A 19,204-nucleotide genomic window follows, 5' to 3' on the forward strand; every position below is an offset into this window, starting at 1 on the left:
ACTCCCACCCCCCACAAAACATCCCAAAGCCTTGTTCTGGGCAGGTTCCTCCCTGGAGGCCCCCAGAGAATCAGGGGTGGCCTTGGTCCATAGCCTCTTTCCAGGTGCTTGTAGAGAAGTAAGCCCCACATGCTGTCTGCTGGGAAACATCAACTGGGGAGAAAAAAATGCTATATTCCTTCTGTTTCCCATCAACTTCGCAGTTAGGTGCTGGTGTTCATATGTGAACTTGCCAAATTAATATCTGAACTTCGTTGTGCTGACCCTTTTAAGTTAGTTTTTTAAAATAAGTCACCAGTTTTGAAGGACTATCCTTTTTTTAGACCATGTATAAGGAGTCTATCATCTGCAGATAATTAGTGGGAATTATATTGTATTGCTAATGAGCAGATGTGCACATTTAGAGTGGAGGAACAGCTGCACACATATAAAATGCAAAAACGACCCAAACCCAGCATTATGAATTCTGAAAGGGATTTCATTCTTTTAAGAATTTCAGAAACAGGAAAAAATGAAACAAAGAATTTAACTGATATTTTTCTGTATTAATTGTTCTTTCAGTTGCACTTTTCCCTGCATAACATTATCATACATGTACACAGTATCTTTTCTATTTGCAAATGTGCTATTTGCACTTGCAAATTTCTCTCTCATATAGCACTATAGAGCTTATATTTAACATTTTTCCTTTGGTTTGCTAGGACTATAAGGGTTTGGTGCCTCCAGACCAAATGAAAGACTTTCCGGGCTGGGCATCATGCTAGGCACTTATATATGTGTAATCCCACTTGATGCTTAAAGCAACCTGTGAATAGATGGTCTTAGACCCATTTTGCAGATGAACAAACATGCCCAGTGAGGTGAAGTGATTTGTCACGTGCCAGTTATCACATGTAACAGAGCTGGTATTTGGACATAAGAGCTCAGTTCCAGACGTTGTGTTCTCTCCATGTATGATGCATGGACCCGCATGTTACACTCTCAGCCAACAGAAAGCATAACACACCACGGCAGGAAATAGCATATTATCCAAGGAAGAGTTTCTGTCCTCATGAGCACTATGTAATGTCCATCTTAATTTTATTATCCTGTTAAGGCTTTGCAAGAAGAAGAAGTTCAAATAGTCTGGCTTTTGGAAACTTTCAGCCAGGAAGAATTCAACATATTTTATATAGGAATGGTTATGTTATTTAAAATTCAAATAAATTGCTGAAATGGCATAAAACTAATAAAAAAAACTCAGAAGAATTATGCTACTTCACATAAACAAATACTAAATTATATAAGAAAAAAAATTTCAGAGCTGATAGCATTGGCAGGAGCTAGAATTTCCAGGTTCTGGTAGTGACAGGCTAGGTTATTCAGATCAACTTTCTCACCAAAAGCTACTCAAAATGTTGGATAAGATATAAAAATGTGTTAAAAGCATAACATCAAATACCTGACAAAATTATTAGGAATTACCAGGTTAAAACTGAAGGGAACACAGACACCTAGACAGATAAGCAGAAGAGTAAAAATACCTTTGTTCTGAGAAAATTTGCCAATTCCAGAAAAGTTGAATTTTGAGGGCCTCATTAATGATATGGATGATGTGATAAACACAATTAAAACATGATTAAAGTACAATAAAACAGTGTACCTTACATGTGGGGAGTGTACCTTCTTAATCACACATGGAACATATACTAAGCCATAAAGGCTCAATATATTTTGAGAGGATCAAAATCATGTAGATTATGTTTCTCTTACCATAATGAAATTATGCTAGAAATCAATAGCAAAGTTAATATGTAGAAATTCCCATTATGTTAGAAAATAAAAAATTTTCAAAATATCTTATGGGGCAAAGATAAATCGTAACAGAAATTAGAAACTATTTTGAACTGTCTGGTAATTGAAATACTACACATCAAAACTTACAGGACATAGTTAAAGCAGTTCTTAGAGGGAAATAGCCTTAAATTTGTATATTAGAGGAAGTGAAAGACTGAGCTAAGCATCCATCTCAAGAACTTAGGACATCAACAAAATAAAACATTGAACAGAGAACAAAAAGGCATCCTACAGTATGGGAGAATATATTTGTAAATGGCATATCCGACAAGGGGTTAACATCCAAAATACATAAAGAACTCACACACTTCAACACCCAAAAAGCAAGCAATCCAATTTAAAAATGGGCAGAGGATATGAAGAGACAATTCTCCAAAGAAATCCAGATGGCCAACAGGGACATGAAAAGATGCTCCACATCACTATCAGGGAAATGCAAATTAAAACCACAATGAGCTATCACCTCACACCAGTAAGGATGGCCAGCATAGAAAAGACTAGGAACAACGAATGCTGGCGAGGATGCGGAGAAAGGGGAGCCCTCCTACACTGCTGGTGGGAATGTAAGCTAGTTCAACCATTGTGGAAAGCAATATGGAGGTTCCTCAAAACACTAAAAATAGAAATACCATTTGACCTGGAAATCCCACTCCTTGGAATTTACCCAAAGAATACAACTTCTCAGACTCAAAAAGACACGTGCACCCCTATGTTTATTGCAGCACTATTTACAATAGCCAAGATATCAAAGTAACCTAAGTGTCCATCAGTAGATGAATGAAGAAGATGTGGTACATATACACAATGGAATACTATTCAGCCGTAAGAAGAAAACAAATCCAATCATTTACAACAACATGGATGGAGCTAGAGGGTATTATGTTCAGTGAAATAAGCCAGGCAGAGAGAGAGACAAATACCAAATGATTTCCCTCATTTGTGGAGTATAACAACAAAGCAAAACTGATGGAACAAAACAGCAGCAGAATCACAGACTCTAAGAAGGGACTAGTGGTTACCAAAGGGAGGGGTGTGGGAGGGCAGGTGGGGAGGGAGGGAGAAGGGGATGGAGGGGTATTATGTTTAGTACACATGGTGTGGGGGACCCTGGGGAGAACAGTGTAGCCCAGAGAAGGCACATAGTGGATCTGTGGCAACTTGCTGCACTTGTGGACAGTGACTGCACTGGAGTCTGGGTGGGGACTTGATAATATGGGTGAATGGAGTCACCACATTGTTTTTTCATGTGAAACCTTCATAAGAGTGTATATCAATAATACCTTAATAAAAATTTTTTTAAATAATAAACATTGAAGGAGGAAAAATAAGGAACAGAAATTAAATGGAAAGTAAACAAGTAGGATCAGTAAAGTCAAAAGTTAGAATTTCAAAATGGCTAATAAAACTGATAAAACTTTGGTAATTTGATCAAGAAAATAATGAGAAGGCACAAATACCTGATATCAGGAATAATAAAATATGGTATCAGTAACAAATAAACAACTTGATGTCGGTAAATTAGGAAAGTTAGATGAGACAAATTCCTTAAAAATGTAACTTAAAAATTAATAGAATTCCCAATCATTAAGAAATTGGATCAGTATCTAAAAAGCTTCTCATTAAAGAAACTAAGTTCAAATGACCTCATCAATGTGTTCTACCAACATTTAAGGAATAATTGTGATCTTCAACGGACTCTTCCAGAGATTAAAGTAAGATGCAATTCATCTTATGATTCTTTCATAATCTTGGTACCAAAACCTGGAAATATGAGAAAAAATTATAGTTCAGCTTTATTTGTGAATTTATATGCAGAAATCTCAAAGTATTAGCAAACTGAATTTAGTAATATATAGGATATATAATACATCATGACCAATTTAGGTTTCTTCAAGGAATGCAAGCTTGGTTTAGTGTTTTAATATCAACCAGTATTTCACCACAATAGCAGATTAAAATAAAAACATGTGATTATCAAAACAGATACAGAAAAGGTATTTAATATAATTATTTGTAAATTTTACATGTATCTGTAAGATGATTTTGTTGATCTAATAGTGTATAAAGCCTATAGTAAACATCATCCTTAACAGTGAAACTACATTGGTGCCATTACAGCTTCTAATCAGGATTGTATTGTGGGTTTTAGCTCAGGCAGTAAGGTAAGGAAATAAAATGTGTAATTGAAAAATATGGCAGAACTCTATATACTTTTCCTTCCCTGGACATATTTCCCATCCTCCCTTGTGGCCACGTGACAATGAGTTCTGGCCAGTGAAATGTGGACAGAAATGACATATGCTACTTCTAGACCTGGCCCATAAGCACCTGTATGATCTTGGAACATTTTCTTCATCTGATTGTTAGCTGAATATGAATGCCAAGGGAAACCTTTATAGCAACATACTGAAGGTAGTTATCCTGTCAGCCCAGGCACGTGAAGAGTTAATGAAACAGCTGCTCCCAGCTCCTTTTTATTGATTGGACTTTGAATGATCAAGAAATAAAGTTCTAATAAGTTAAACCACTAGAATTTCAGAGTTTGTTTATCAGGAATTGATACCTTGAGGTAGAATGCTACCCAAGACTAAAAAACATGGCACTGGCTTAGTGGTTAGACTGCTGAAAAATTCAATAGTGGGTCTTGCTTATGGTTATTGAAGGTATCAGTTTTCTCCAGACTGTTTTATAAATTCAGTGCAAACCCAATTTGATGAATGAATGCTTCATTTATATATCCCAAAGTTTTTCTTGTAATTTTTGTGGGTTTTTAAAGCAGATTCTGATGTTTATGCAGAAATGCAAGAGTTCAAGAAAGGCAAAGAAATTTTTTTGTGTGTGAAACCTTCATAAGAGTGTATATCAATGGTACCTTAATAAAAAAAATGTACGAAGAAGAAAAAGAAAGAAAAGCAAAGATACTCTTGCATGAGAATAAGAGACTGAGAGGACTTAATTTTCTAGCTACCAAGACTACTTATAGAGCAGCAGTTGCCACCAAAAACTGTTAGAATTAATAAACAAATTTAGTGAAGTTGCAGAATACAAAATTAATATGCAAAAGTGCATTGTGTTTTTATATACTAATAACTATGAGAAAGAGAAATTAAAACAATGCCAGTTACAATTATATCAAGTAGAATAAAATAACTAGAAATAAATTTAACCAAGAAGGTGAAAGACCTGTACACTGAAAACTACAAGACACTGATAAACAAAACTGAAGAAGACAGAAATAAATGGAAAGATATTCTGTGCTGGACTGAAAGAATTAATACTGTTAAAATGTCCATACTACCCAAAGCAATCTATAGGTTCACTGTAATCCCCATCAAAATCCTAATGGAATTTTTCACAGAAATAGAACAAATTTGTATGGAATCACAAAAGATCCTCAATAGCCAAAACAATCTTGATAAAGGAGAATGAAGCTGGGACCATCAGGCTCCTTGATTTCAAACTATAGTACAAAGCTGTGCTAATCAAAACAGTATGATATTGGTATAAAAACACACAAAGATTAATGGAACAGAATAGAGAGCCCAGGAATAATTCCATGCATATTGGTCAGTTAATTTACAATAAAAGAGGCAAGACTGTACAACAGGAAAGGACAGTCTGTTCGCTAAATGGTGTTGGGTAAACAACGACATGTGAAAGGATGAAACTGGACCACTATCTTAGACCAGGCACAAAAATTAACTCAAATGGATAAAGACCTGAATGTAAGACCAGAAACTAGAAAAATCATAGGTTGTAAGCTCCTTGACGTTGCTCTTGGTGATTTTTTTTTTTGGCTCTGACTCCAAAGCCAATAACAGCAAAAGAAAAAATAAAGAAATGGGACCACATCAAACTAAAAAGCTTCAGCAGCAAAGAAAGTCACCAACAAAGTGAAAAAGCAACCTATCAATGGGAGAAGATATTTGCAGATCATATATCTGATAATGGGTTAATATGCAAAATATATGAAGAACTCAAACAGCTCAATAACAACAACAACAATTCAGATAAAAAATGGGCAGAGGATTTGAATAGACATTTTTCCAAAGAAGACAGACAGATGGCCAACAGGCACAAGAAAAGGTGCCCTACTTCATTAATAATCAGGAAAATGTAAATCAAAATCACAATGAGATATCATCTCACACTCATCAGAATGGCTGTTATGAAAAAGACAAGAAGTAAGTGTTGGCAAGGATATAAAAACAAGAGAACCCTTGTGCACTGTTGGTGGGTATGTAAATTTTTGTAGCCACTATGGAAAACACTATGGAGTTTCCTTAAAAAAAATGAAGAATAGAACTACATATGATCCAATAATTCCACTTCTGTATCTGTATCCAAAGAAAAAGAAAACACTAATTCAAAAAGATATATGCATCCCCTGTGTTTATTAGAGCATTAATCACAATAGCCAAGATATGGAAGCAACCTAAGTGTCCATCAGTGGATGAATGGATAGAGAAGATTGTGTGTGTGTGTGTGTGCACGCACACGTGTGTATAGTACTACTCAGCCATAAAAAGATGAAATCTTGCCATTTGCAACATGGATGGACCTTGAGTGCATCATGCTAAATAAAATGTCAAAGGCAAACACATATGATTTTACTTATATGTGGATTCTAAAAAAAACAAAATTCACAGATACAGGGACTAGATTGGTGGTTGCCAGAGGGGAGGGTGATGGCGGGTGAGAGAAATGTGTGAAGGGGCTCAAGACTTGTAAACTTCCAGTTATAAAATAAATCATTTGTGGGGATGTAATGTATGGCATAGTGATGATAATACTGCATTTCAAATTTGAAAGTCACTAAGGAAATAAATCTTAGTTTTCATCACATTAAAAATATTTTGTAACTTGATTTGGTGACTACATGGCAACTAGACTCATTGTGATGATCATTTTGCCATGTATACAAATATCACATCATTACATTATACACCCGAAGTTAGTATGACGTATGTCAATTATTCAATTATCCTTCAATAAAAAAATCATTAAGAAAATGTAAGAACAGAGAGGTTATATTTGACTAAGAATTAATGTCCAGGATATATAATATATAGACTTCAAAATATCTCCAATAGATTCAAATAAAAGACTACTGATTAGAAAAAATGGCAGAGGACTTGCTGGAACTATATCTAAGGAAATATATGAAATGATAATGTCATTATTGATCAGGGAAATGCAAATTAAAATCATGTGAGACTCTATTGTACATCATACATATTACAAAAAGTAAAAAGTCTGACATTAACAAACTAATGAATTGACAAACGTTTAGAGCTTCGAGAACTCCCAAGCATTTATGTGGATGTTTAAATTGGTACAACTACTCTGGAAAATGATTCAGTATCTAGTGACATTGAAGACATGCAAAACCTATAAGCCAACAACTCTATTTCTAGCCATCTATTGAAGAAGATATTTACATATGTAATACAGAATACATGTCAGGAATGTTCTTAGAAGCCCCAAGCTGGTCATATTCATCAACAGAGTAAGTAAATCAACTGTGGTCTGTTTTTACAATGGGATATTATGAAGCAATGAAAATGAAGAAAATTGAAGAATCTCATGAATATGACAGTCAGTGAAAGATTTAAATTATAGTTTCATTTATATAAATTTCAGAAACAGGCAAAACGGCACTATGTTAATTTATAGCAATGGGTCTCAACTGGGGGACAATTTTGCCTCCCGGGGGACATTTGGCAGTGTATAGAGATATTTTGGGTTGTCACAGCTGGACAGATGCTGTTGGCATCTGTGGATAAAATCTAGAGATGCTGCACGTTCCACAGTGTGTAGGACAGCTCCTCCCAACAAAGAATTCCCTAGCCCAAGATGTCAGTTGTGCCAATGTTAATAAATCCCGGTAAAGAGAGATCCTTGATAGTCACCTTTTTATTTTAGCACTTTAATTACCCAACAATGTCTTTAAAAGCAATTACGTTTCATTTCTATTATCTAGATATTATTATATTTATTTAGATATCAAGTATCTAGATGTTTCTAATATTTCATTAAAAATTAATATTAATAACTTATCAAGGTATTGGCTTTCATAAGGGATAATAAGCCAAAACTATAAGTCTAGCATAAGAATTGGGAAATTTAGCATATTTTATAGGAGGGACGTGCAGAACTCTGTCAGTTTTCTGCATTATGTTCACTTTTCTCTGCAAATGGAACAACTGAGAAGTGATGCTCTTAGGCTTTGTTCATGGGAAGAGGAGTGAAATAATAGGCTTGCAGTTCTGAAAGCAGTGATAGGATTAGGTAGTGAAATGCCTCAATATTAAAAGGAACTGCCAGTTCATTTATTCAAACCACATAACTAGAAACAACCAGGAAGCACTTATTAAGCAACCTTGAATTAGGGCTCTATAGAAGATCCAGGTGTTCATCCTGGTTTTATCATCACAGACCCAGAGGTCTGAGTCTAGATCAGGGTAGAGGCTGTGGAAAGGGAAAGAATGTTAGTGCAGCATTTAATAGAAAACAAAGGTAAAACTGTGTGACTCCCTGGCTTAGGGTATAAAAGAGGCTCAAATAAAATATGGATTATTGCAAGATTGAAAGCTTGGGTTGCTAGGAGAATGATTGTGTCAGTTGATAGAAATGAGAAATGTGGGAGACGAAAGGAAATGAGGTTGTGAACCAAGGGACAATGGAGCCTAGGTGTGCAAACGTCTAAGAGTGTGGCTGTCCATGACCAGAGCCAGAAGAAAACTTGGATTACAAATTTAGGGTTGTAAGTTCTCAGGATAGAAAAGGGAAATTCCATTGGAGGGCATGAGGAAGGGAAGGTACAACCAAAGACTGAACCCCCAAACATCTGCAGTAAGGAGGCTAAGGGCGGGGGACGGGAAAAGGCAATAGGGGGTAGTCACGAACTAGTGACACGAATGAGTGCAAGTCGTAGGTAAGTGTAGCATTACAAGGCCTACGGGGGGAACGTTCAGGGGAGGAAGGTGCTGTTGACACTGTCAGGTGGAGCAGAGGTGTCAAGAAGAATGAAGACAGGGTAAAAAATTGATAAAATTAATGAGTAATCATGGAGATTTAAAAGTACTTGCCACCATCCAGATGCCATTTATAAAAATTTTTAATAAGAATTTATTTTACTGAAATAAATTTACAGAGTTCGTTTGGTAAGAGAATACTAACACAAAGCAAAACAAAAAATCTAAGGGAATTTCAGCCTCTTTGTGTCTCCATGTTCATTATTTTAACCATAAATGCTTTTTTAAAATTAGGGTTAGAAGGTACTTAGAAAATATTTAGCCCAAAGACTTCACTAGTGATCCAGGAGTAATAGGGACTGGATTTACCTTCCCACTTGAAACAACTAAAAAATTAGTGTGAGAAACAGTGGTTCTCAAGACATTGGACATTAGACAAATACATCAATCCTGCAATTGCCCCATCTTATTTCCTGAAGAAAGTTTCCAGGTTGTAGGGCGAAAAGAGTCCAGGTCAGGTCTCACAGCCTCCATGGGTTGAGGAGAAGTTCTGGGACTTCACGGAACAGCAGAAGGGAGGGTGACGTGTTCAGAGAGAGATCCCTGGAGATCTGCAAAAATTTCCCTGAGGTTATTGCCTGAATACTGATATGTACTGAATACGGCAAATGTGTGTGGTTAAACAGTCTGAGGCCAGGAAGAGAATCAACCACCTTGAAGAAATCAGAGGGAACAGTTCCCAGCACTCAGCAGGGTTGGGAATGCTGCCTGTTCCCACCAGCCGGAGTGGGAAAGATAAAAATTGTTTGGGCATCAGCTAGAGTGCTCAGAAGGGTTTTCCTTATTAATGGGGAAATTAACCTGGATTAAAAGCTTCTCTGGTCCAAAGTAATAATGCTTGAGAGCAAGAACCTAAAGGATGTGTTACTTTTGCCAAACAGCTTAACTGCATCTCAGAACAAAGAATATGAAAATATACATAGGAGTAATAAAACATCCAGCACCTAACAACATAAGATCCGCAATTTCTGGCATTCAAGAAATATTCAGCATGCAAACAAGCAGGAAAAGGCTGTCTGTACTGAGATAAACCAATCAATTGGACATGATTCAAACTTGACACACATAATGGCAGTAACAGCAAAAGTATTAAAGCAGTTAAAACTATTAAGTATGTTTGAGAAGCTACAGGAAAGATTGAAGATATTGAATAGAAGGACGGGATGGAGACTATAAAAAAGACTCAGTCCGATTTCAAGCGATGATGACTACAATGTCTGAGATGAGAAAAATTTGAATGTCAGGAAAACTTCCATATTTGTTAGAAACTCCAAAGCCATAGATCCAAGAAGCTAAATGGACACCAAAACAAGAAACATTAAAAAAATTACATCATGATATGTCATAATCAAGTCATTAAAAGCAGGGGTAAAAAACAAATCTTAAAAGCAGCCACAGGGAAAAGATACAGAAGATGACAGACAACATCTTTAAGTACTGAAAGGAAAAGGAACTGTCATACTAGAATTCTTTGCCTGGTGAAAAATGCTTTCAACAGTGAAGGAGAAATACTTTTTCAGATATGCAAAAGCTGAATGAATGCATCACCTGCAGACCTGAGCTAGAAGGAAATGTTGAAGGAAGTCCTTCAAGTAGAAAAAAATGGTACTAGCTGGAAACTGCTCTACAGAAAGTACTAGAAATGTTAACTACATGTTAACTCCATGTAAAGACTTCTTAATAGTTATATCTCTTTAAAATATAACCCACTGTTTAAAAATGAACAAACACATAAGTAAACAAATTTAAAAAGTAACTGGATTTTGAGGGTTTCAAGATATGCAGAGGTAAATGTTAAACAAAAACAGCACAAAGTCTGGGAGGGGAGAGAGTGTAAAGCGGAGAAAGGATAGTCTTTTCCATACATGGTGCTGGAACAATTGTACACCATTTGCAAAACAATGTCAAAAAAACCACAACAAGCAAACCAAAACAACTCTGATCTGTTGCAAAGATCATACCATATGCAAAGCATAGTGAATCATAGCCCTAGATTTAAAACCTGAAACTATGAAACTTCTAGAGGGAAATATAGAAGAAAATCTTTGTGATTTGGGTTAGGTAAAGATTTCTTAGCTACAGCCCCAAAACCATGATACATAAAAGAAAATATTGATAATTTGACCATCAGCAAAATTAATTTGTGTTCTTTGAAAGTCACTGTTAAGAAAATAAAAGACAGGCCACAGACTGGGAGACAGTATTTACATGTTGTATATCTGGTAAGACACTTATATTCAAAAAATACATAAATTTAACAAAATTCAACAATAACAAGACAACAGCACAATTTAAAAATGGGTAAAAATTTGAGCAGACATGTCAGCAGAGGCATACAAATGGCTAATTATCACAGAAAAAAAGGTGCTGAACATCATTAGGCATTAAGGAATTCAAGTTAAAACCACAGTGAGATACTACACGTATATGAGAGTGGCCAAAGTAAAGGGCTGAACTTACAAATGTTTGTATGGATTTAAGACAACCGGAGCTCTCGTATGTTACTGGTAGGTAGTGTAAAATATTTACAACCACTTTGGAAAATGTTTAGAAGTTTCTTAAAAGGTTAAATATAAATGTAATAAACCATACCACTCCTAGGTATTCACCCAGGAGAAATGGAAGCACATATGCATATAAAAATGTATATATGTATTTTCATAATAGCTTCATTTTAATAGCCAAAGGTGGAAAGAACCCAAATGTCCATCAATAGGTCAACAAATACACAAATTGTGGCTTATGCAGTTGATGGACCACTACTCAGCACTAAAAAGAAGGAACCTTGATACAAACAAGAGCATGGTTGAGTTACCAAAAACGAGTACTGACTGTATAGGATTCTACAAGTGCAAAATGAATCTATAATGACAGAATGTAGATGAGTATTTGCCTGGGGCTTTATGGTAGAGCGTGGAAGTGGTGGAAAGGGGCACGAGAAAACTTTTGGGGGTGTTTATTATCTTGATTGTTTCATGGTGTAGACATGTTCCAAAATTGACCCCGTTCTGCACTTTATATATGTAGCATTTCATTGTGTATTGGTTATGCCTCAACAAGACCAGTTTTAAAAGGATCTAGCCCAAATCTTTGATTGTATAGATGAGGAACTGAAGCCAGGAAGGTCAAGAGACATGGATTCCAGATGATTCTATGTTCATCCTTGATCACTTCCTGCTTCTCTGCATTCTTACCTGTTTGACAATGTGTTCTAGAAATTTTCTAGACTGCATTCAAGCTCATTGGTGTGTGATATAGTTTAATCCCTAGTAAGATTCCTGGACCGAGGAACGCTTAGATGCTTAGTAATTCTTCTGTTGACTGAGAGATTTTTAAATTCTTAAATTGTATGTTGAAAAATTCTCCCTGAATTTCTGCATTAGAAATCACAAGGGGATGGGATAAAGCTCCTATGTAAGACACCTAACAACCCTGTGAGGCAGGCAGGTCTCATCATCCCTATTTTTCCAGACTAGGAAACTGAAGCTGAGATAGGTCTAGTAACTTGGTTGGGTTTCAGTTCGTAAACAGCAGAACAGGAATTAGAATCCAGAACTGTCTCATGTTCTCTGCCTCGGGCAGCAGCCTATGGGTCACAACCCATTTCTTCCTAGCAATAGTCTATGGGAAGGAAGAACATAGAGTCATCCTGGTGGGAGCCACACTGTCTGTGCAACCAGCGTGGATAGTCCTCTAAAGAGATTGTTCCTTTGAAGTTCCCAAACACAGTCATTCAGACCCTCCGGAATATGTCCTTCTTTGCCCTCATGTTCCTTGTCAGTTGGTGACTCCTGGAATGTCTCCCTGTAACAACTTACAGTGTAAAATTCCTTGAAATTCCCATGTTCAGGCACATTTCACATTTCCCTAGTCCAAAGGTATAGAACAGAGCTAGTACCCAAAGATGAGTCAAACTTTAGAAGGCCCACTGAGCAGAGGAGAACTCGGCCATCTTCACTGTAGATGAAGCATTTCTCTGTTCTCCAGTGCTTCCTCTGGCTCTGATGAGAGAGAGAAAGAGATCTTGAAGCTGTCTCAGGGCGCATTGTCCCTTTCGAATCTTATTTGGTAAAGGTGGGTAGAGAAATCTTAAAGCAGTTAGTAGGTGCCAAGAGGTCAGTCGTCTTCAAGAATGCCCTCAAGCCCAGTTCTCACTGATCAGTTTAGAGAGCAGTTATGGAAGAATTTCATAAGCAAAAATGTTGTTCTCTTTGAGCCCTCTAAGCAAGCCCATCGCTTGCTTTCCTGGGATATGAAGATAGCCAAATGGTGTGAATGATTTATCTTCTTAGTTTTTCCAAAGCTAAGTGGGGGCACAGCAAAACTGGCAACACCTATGAATCTTGTGAAAGCGAGCTCTGGATTTTTGATGATTTTGCTCACCCTGGGTTCCGCAGAATTCTGTGGCTCCTTTAAGACTGATCTTTCCATAGTCTCTGGTTCCTGGTGTGTCCTGTCAAGATACCTGTGTGGTCCCACCTCTCCTGACTGGCTTCATTTCTTTCCAGGCCCCTTGGCAGAACCCAGCACTCTTCAGCGTCCTTAGCATATACCAAGCTTGTTCCTGTTTCTGGACCTCAGGTTGTGACGCTCCTCTTCCCACCAGATCATCACCTATAGGGCATTTTGTTCCATTGTCCTTGACTGGTTTGCTGTAATTTCTTGTGCATCAGTTTTGAAAGGGGAAAGAGCTTGGTGTCAGGTAGACCTAATCATAGGTGGGACATTTATCTGCTATATGACATCAAGCAGGTCACTTGATGTCCCGACCCATAGCTTCCTTTGTGTCAAAGAAGGCTAAGCATATTCATACCTACAGGGCTAACAGGATTACATAGAAGTGCAGGCTAAGACCTAGTGCAGGGGTATTTGGAAGCAAGCTCATGACTGTTCTTTTCCCTTCCCCCCTTTGCCAGGCTGTCTCTTGGGATTAAGGTTTATAATCTAATCCTTCTGTACCTCTCCAGTGCTGAATACACCTTGGCACTCTGTGAGGACTTCATGCTGGAGAGAGCATACTGCTTTGCGGAAGGAAAGACAAATAGGGATTCTCCATCTCAATGACATTGTACTGTCCTTTCTCCCAGGACAGTTTTGGTTAATTTTGCCCTCTGGAGGACAGCATCAGAAAGCCTATTTAGATCAGTTTATAATAGTCCAATGTTTCATTTACTTTGTGATTCGATGGGTAGGCAGGCCGGACAGCTTCTTGTTTTCCCAGCAGCCCCTGGATGTTGGCTTTCTCATGGGGCTTCAGGCTTGATGGTGTTCATCCTTCTCGGGAAGGTCTCCCTCAGGGCTTTGATAAGGATGCTGAAAACGGGGGGCTGCTGCTTTTGCAAGCGGTACTGGTCCCTCCCAAGGCTCTGAAGCACCATGCTCTGCTTTAGCCCTTACCTTTGTACTTCTTCTTTCTGGAGAAGGTCTTTCACCCCTCGGGCCCATCTACTGTTCTCTCAAGACAAGAGTCACTTCCTCTTTACAGACTTTTAGGGCTTGGGCCTTTTCCCCATTGATCAGGTGGACATAGTCTCTTCTTCTGAAGCCCAGCATTTTTCTAATTTACACAGATCTTTCCCATGACACTTTGTTGTGGACTGAATATTTGTGTCCCCCCAAAATCCATATGTTGAAATCTAATCCACAGTGTGATGGTATTTGGAGGTGGGGCCTTTGGGAGGTGGTTCAGCTATGAGGGTGGAGCTTCATGAATGGGTTTGTGCCCTTATTTGAAGAGGCCAGAGAGCCGGCACTCCCTCTCTCCGCCATGTGAGGTTGAGGCAAAAAGACAGCAGATGTGACCAGAAAGAGGGCTGTCAACCAGGCACTGAGTCAGCCAGCACCTTGAACTTGGACTTCCAGCCTCCAAAACTATAAGAAATAACTTTCTGTTGTTGCTGAGGCACCCAGTGTAAGGTACTGTGTTATAACAGCCCGAAGTGACCTGGCACAGCCTTAACACTTGATTCTGCTTACTGGTTTCCATCTGTCCCCCTAAGTGGACTAGAAGTGTGACCTAGTTGAAAAATGTGTCTTGTTTCTGAATCCCAGTACATAGTCCGTTGCCGGTGGAAAGATGGATGGATGGATGGATGGATGGAAGGAAGGACAGCAGGCAGTGAGGCAGGCAGACAGGCAGAGAGACAGGCCCCTTAGCAATGTTTTCAGGGACTTTTAGTTGTTCCTTTCTATCCTTCTGCAGGTCTTTCTCACCAGTACCTCAGGGGGTATAAGCTCAGGAGATACAAGGTAATGCCACATGGCCTGATTTTCCAAACTTCACATAAGAGACTCAGAGTGAGATACCATGTTAGAAAGCTCGTCATGGGCAGGGGCAGGGGTAGGAGAATTGACTCAAAGAGTTTTTCTCTTTCTTGGGTTTGTTTACATTGAAATAGAGAACTGGGCTGGAGAGCCACAGAGTAAATATTTAACTCAGAAGGTAATTCTGCAAAAAAAGAAATGCAATGAATAGTTAAAAACCAAATAGTGCATGTCTACACACACAAAATGATTTTGGATCCTCTCTTTGGATTTATCTGCATGGCCTCTGCTGGGTGGATATCTGAAAGAAGGATATAAATATTGCTCCTCAGGTGAGAAAAAGCATTACTCCTAGAATGATGTCATTTGTTATTTTTATTTCAAACCGGTTGTTCTGAAACATTCTAAGATTATTAAAAGTTGCAAAAATAAAAGTATTTAACAGCTACATAACTTCTTATAGTCAACAAAGTGCTTTTCAGATTTCATCTCATTTACTCTTTGCAACCACCTATAGGTTAGGCCCTTTCGATACTTGTTTTACAAACGAGGTTTGAAGCTCAGAAAGATTAGTAATTTGCATAAAACGTGAGTGCCAGTGAGACTTAAAAACAAGATCTCACAGCTCTAAGTCCCAGGCTTCTTACAAGAGATTTAGTAACCATGTTTTCCTTAGGTATGAATTACTGTTTTGCGTTCATAACATAAACCAACAGAGGTTGAAAGAAATGCTGAAAAGTTTAATAATGTTAAATATCTGTAAACATAATGTATTAAAAATAACAAGACCATAAAATCCATAGTTCTATAGGTTTTTCAGTCTGTTGAGCATCAAATCATACTTCCCAGTGAACCACCTGCTCCCACATCTCAAACTCCTATCCATTTAATAAGTCACTTCATCAGTGAACTGAAGAGTATGTGCATTGAAGTTAACCAAACACACATACACAAGTATGTGGGTATATTTTGTTTTAAGATATTATACCTTCTCTCAGGGTAAACTTTGATGGAAAAAAAAAGCAATCAGATTAACATTGTTATTCAGGAGTAGACCAGAGGGCTAATGCCTTGTCCAGTATCAATCAAAATTCAAGGAAATACAATAAAGGCTTTGATGTTTCCTTTCTATCCCCTTCTGTCTCTTTGCACTTACTTGTCTTCCTCCTGACCAGGCAGGGGTTTAGCAGGAGTGACCAGGAAGGGAGTATATGTGTTGTTTCTGACAAGGGGAGCTTTTAGCCTTGTTAGAATGTCTAAGAAGTGTTGGGCTCAGAAGGGCAGGGCTGCAAATGCAAATCTGTAAGACTTCTGCAGCAAACAGTGGCTGTAACTGTGTGGGTCACTCACATCTTCCCACCAGATGAACAGTGAGTTTGGGTTCGTGCAGAGGGAAAGGTGCAGGGGGTTTGGGCCAGAGCTGTGGAGAGCCCCCAAACGGTTACTCCTCTTGAAAGCTCTCCAAGTGAGCCGGGACAGCCTGAATCTGCGCAAAACACGGAGCTGTATCGGTTTTGTTATTGCAGTTCACCGCTGATGAAGTTAGACTGTAAATGAAGGGATCAGGGCTTCAAGAAAGGGTTCATAAATCCCCATCCTGGATTGCAGTAGTATTGTAACCTCTATTTACATACATAATCCATAAGATGTTTTTATAGAAATACATTGCCTTACATACTTACCTAAATGATGGTTATATGGATCTTTCCTGCTCCACCTCACAATCTTATGGAATCTTCCACATGCGGAAGTATCACATTTCATTTCAAGAGAAGGTCCAAATATGGATGTAAACTTAAGGGTTTTACTGTGCACTTCTTCTACAAGATTATTTGAGAAAATACGATCAGTGGAAAAGCCCACTATTATACCATTTCCTTTGGATGACTCTTAATTATTCCTGTCTTGTTTGCTAAAAAGCCAGTTTTTAATCCATAAGTAACTATTTCCCATGACCCTATGATAATTTAAGGAGCTTCAACCAAACACAGATATTTATTGTCTTCAGTGTACAAGGCATATGGAATCTTGGCAGAACTTGTTGAAAGATATAAATAAACCATTCCTATACATACTCTTTTACTCACACTAATTTCTCTTCAAAAAAAAAAAAAGAAAAACTTAGATTTCAACAACTCCATATGGAGATGTTGCTTTTCTACATCTTGTGCTGAATGGAGGAGGTCAGATTTTACTGAAAACCCATCTTTTTTTCTTCATGGAGAATATTTCAGGGAACAATAATGCTACTATCGTGGCATTATGCACAAAAGGATAGGAAGTGGTCATGGAAGAAAAGCCTCCCTTGTAAGTGAAGGAGGGGAAATTGAAGAAGGCAAGGAAAAGATATTGCCACACTGGCATCCTGAAACGTGTATTCACCCAGACTCTTAGATTCTGCTAGAACATGAGCTCCACGAAAGTACAGGATTTGATTTCATTCATTGCTGTGTCCTCCGCTTCTGGAAAAGTACTTGGCACAGATTAGATGCTTAGTAAGTAACACACATACTATAATAATACTTATGTAGTATATGCTATAAATAATTATACTGTAACAATACTTATGCATTGTATACTATAATAATATGTAATATAATAAGTGAACATATAACTTGCACAGAAATGAAATAGGCATCCTAATTTGGCATTATATAGTGCTTATTGGAGGCATAGGCTGGTTTATTTTTATTACACATTATTAAGTTAATGTTTTAGTGTCATTATTGATATTGGCTCTTTAAGTCACTAATTAGTTCTTTGTCCCCATGTGACCTTTGTGCATGGAGGAGAAGGTGGAACTCAGAGGGTGGGAGAATGGGATTTCTAGGAGGTCAGCTAAGCTGGGGGAATGCACGATTAGGCATTAGAAACCGACCCCCACGCGTGCACACACACACACAAGCGCACGCTTGTGTGCACCTGTCCACACCATAAATAGCCTGTAGCTTGACCCTAAATCCTACTAGTTGGTTACTATTTAAACTTCTGTTTGGGGCCTGTAGTTTTGATCATGCATTCTAGCTTGTCAATCCAGTAAATGCCATCGTGAACTTTTCGCGTCTTCGGGTACCGCACTTAGCTCTACTAGTCAAACACATCAGCTCCTTTGTAGCTCGTTCCTGTAGCTCTTAAGGAAGATTATTTTATTTGCATTTGAATTTACATTTACAAAGTAGATGTGACAGAGCACTTTGTTGGATTTGGACCAGTATTGACGGAAGGGCCTTGGATCACAAGACAGACACTCATATATCCTTCATGCAACAAATATTTGTGGAAGTATACCCATCTGTCTGGTACTATGCCAGGGACCAGCTGTAAAGCTCTGCCCTCTGGAAGGCTCCCAGAAGAGGAAGAGGGACACCGCATAGGAACACTGCAGTGCCATAAAACCTCTGGGAGAGGGACCTGCAAGGCCCAAAGGAGTCAGCGATTTTCACAGCTGTGAGGTTTGACAGAGAATGTGCTTGAACTAAGTTTTGAAGGTTGACTAGTTGTTCAGACAGAAGTGCATACATAACAGTGTGAGGTGGAGGGAGCATTGTGCGTAGAATACGTGAGAAGGGTTAGTTTGGGAGGTTCAAATTTTCCTCCCCACCTTATTGGGATTAAAAATGTCTTTGATGGAAAATAACTGGGCAAATGCTAAACCCTTGCTACTCAAAGTGCAGTCAGGTCACCAGCACCATCCATGAGCAGATTAGAAATGCAGAATCTCAGGTTCACCCTGGACCTACTAAGTTGGAACCTTCATTTTAACAACAGCCCCAGGTGATTTGCGTGTATGTCTAAATTTGAAAACATGAAGCTGTTCTTTTTGAAAGATTGAATCTTCTATCAAAGGAGTTTGGGGGCACTTGTTTAAACTGAAACTGATTCTTGAAGAATGCAGTGAATGTGTACAGTTCATTTGATAACAGTGTGGAGATCTATAGGGAATTTATATTAAGCTTTGGCTGTTTAATTTTTGAGATTAAATTATTCAGTTAGAAATTGACTACCATCTACACGTCAGCTGCTGGGACAGGGTGGAAAATGCTCTGGGCTAACTTTCTGTCCCAGGT

At 38.1% G+C, this 19,204-nt stretch overlaps 1 protein-coding gene across 17 annotated transcripts in view; it reads left to right on the top strand.

The window, feature by feature from the left end:
• MSRA (methionine sulfoxide reductase A) overlaps positions 1-19,204 on the top strand; it is a 357,530-nt gene that overhangs the window by 241,885 nt on the left and 96,441 nt on the right. The gene's annotated exons all lie outside the window — the stretch shown is intronic.

Source organism: Manis javanica, chromosome 3 (genome assembly GCF_040802235.1).
Source record: "Manis javanica isolate MJ-LG chromosome 3, MJ_LKY, whole genome shotgun sequence".
Classification (NCBI taxonomy): Eukaryota; Metazoa; Chordata; class Mammalia; order Pholidota; family Manidae; genus Manis; species Manis javanica.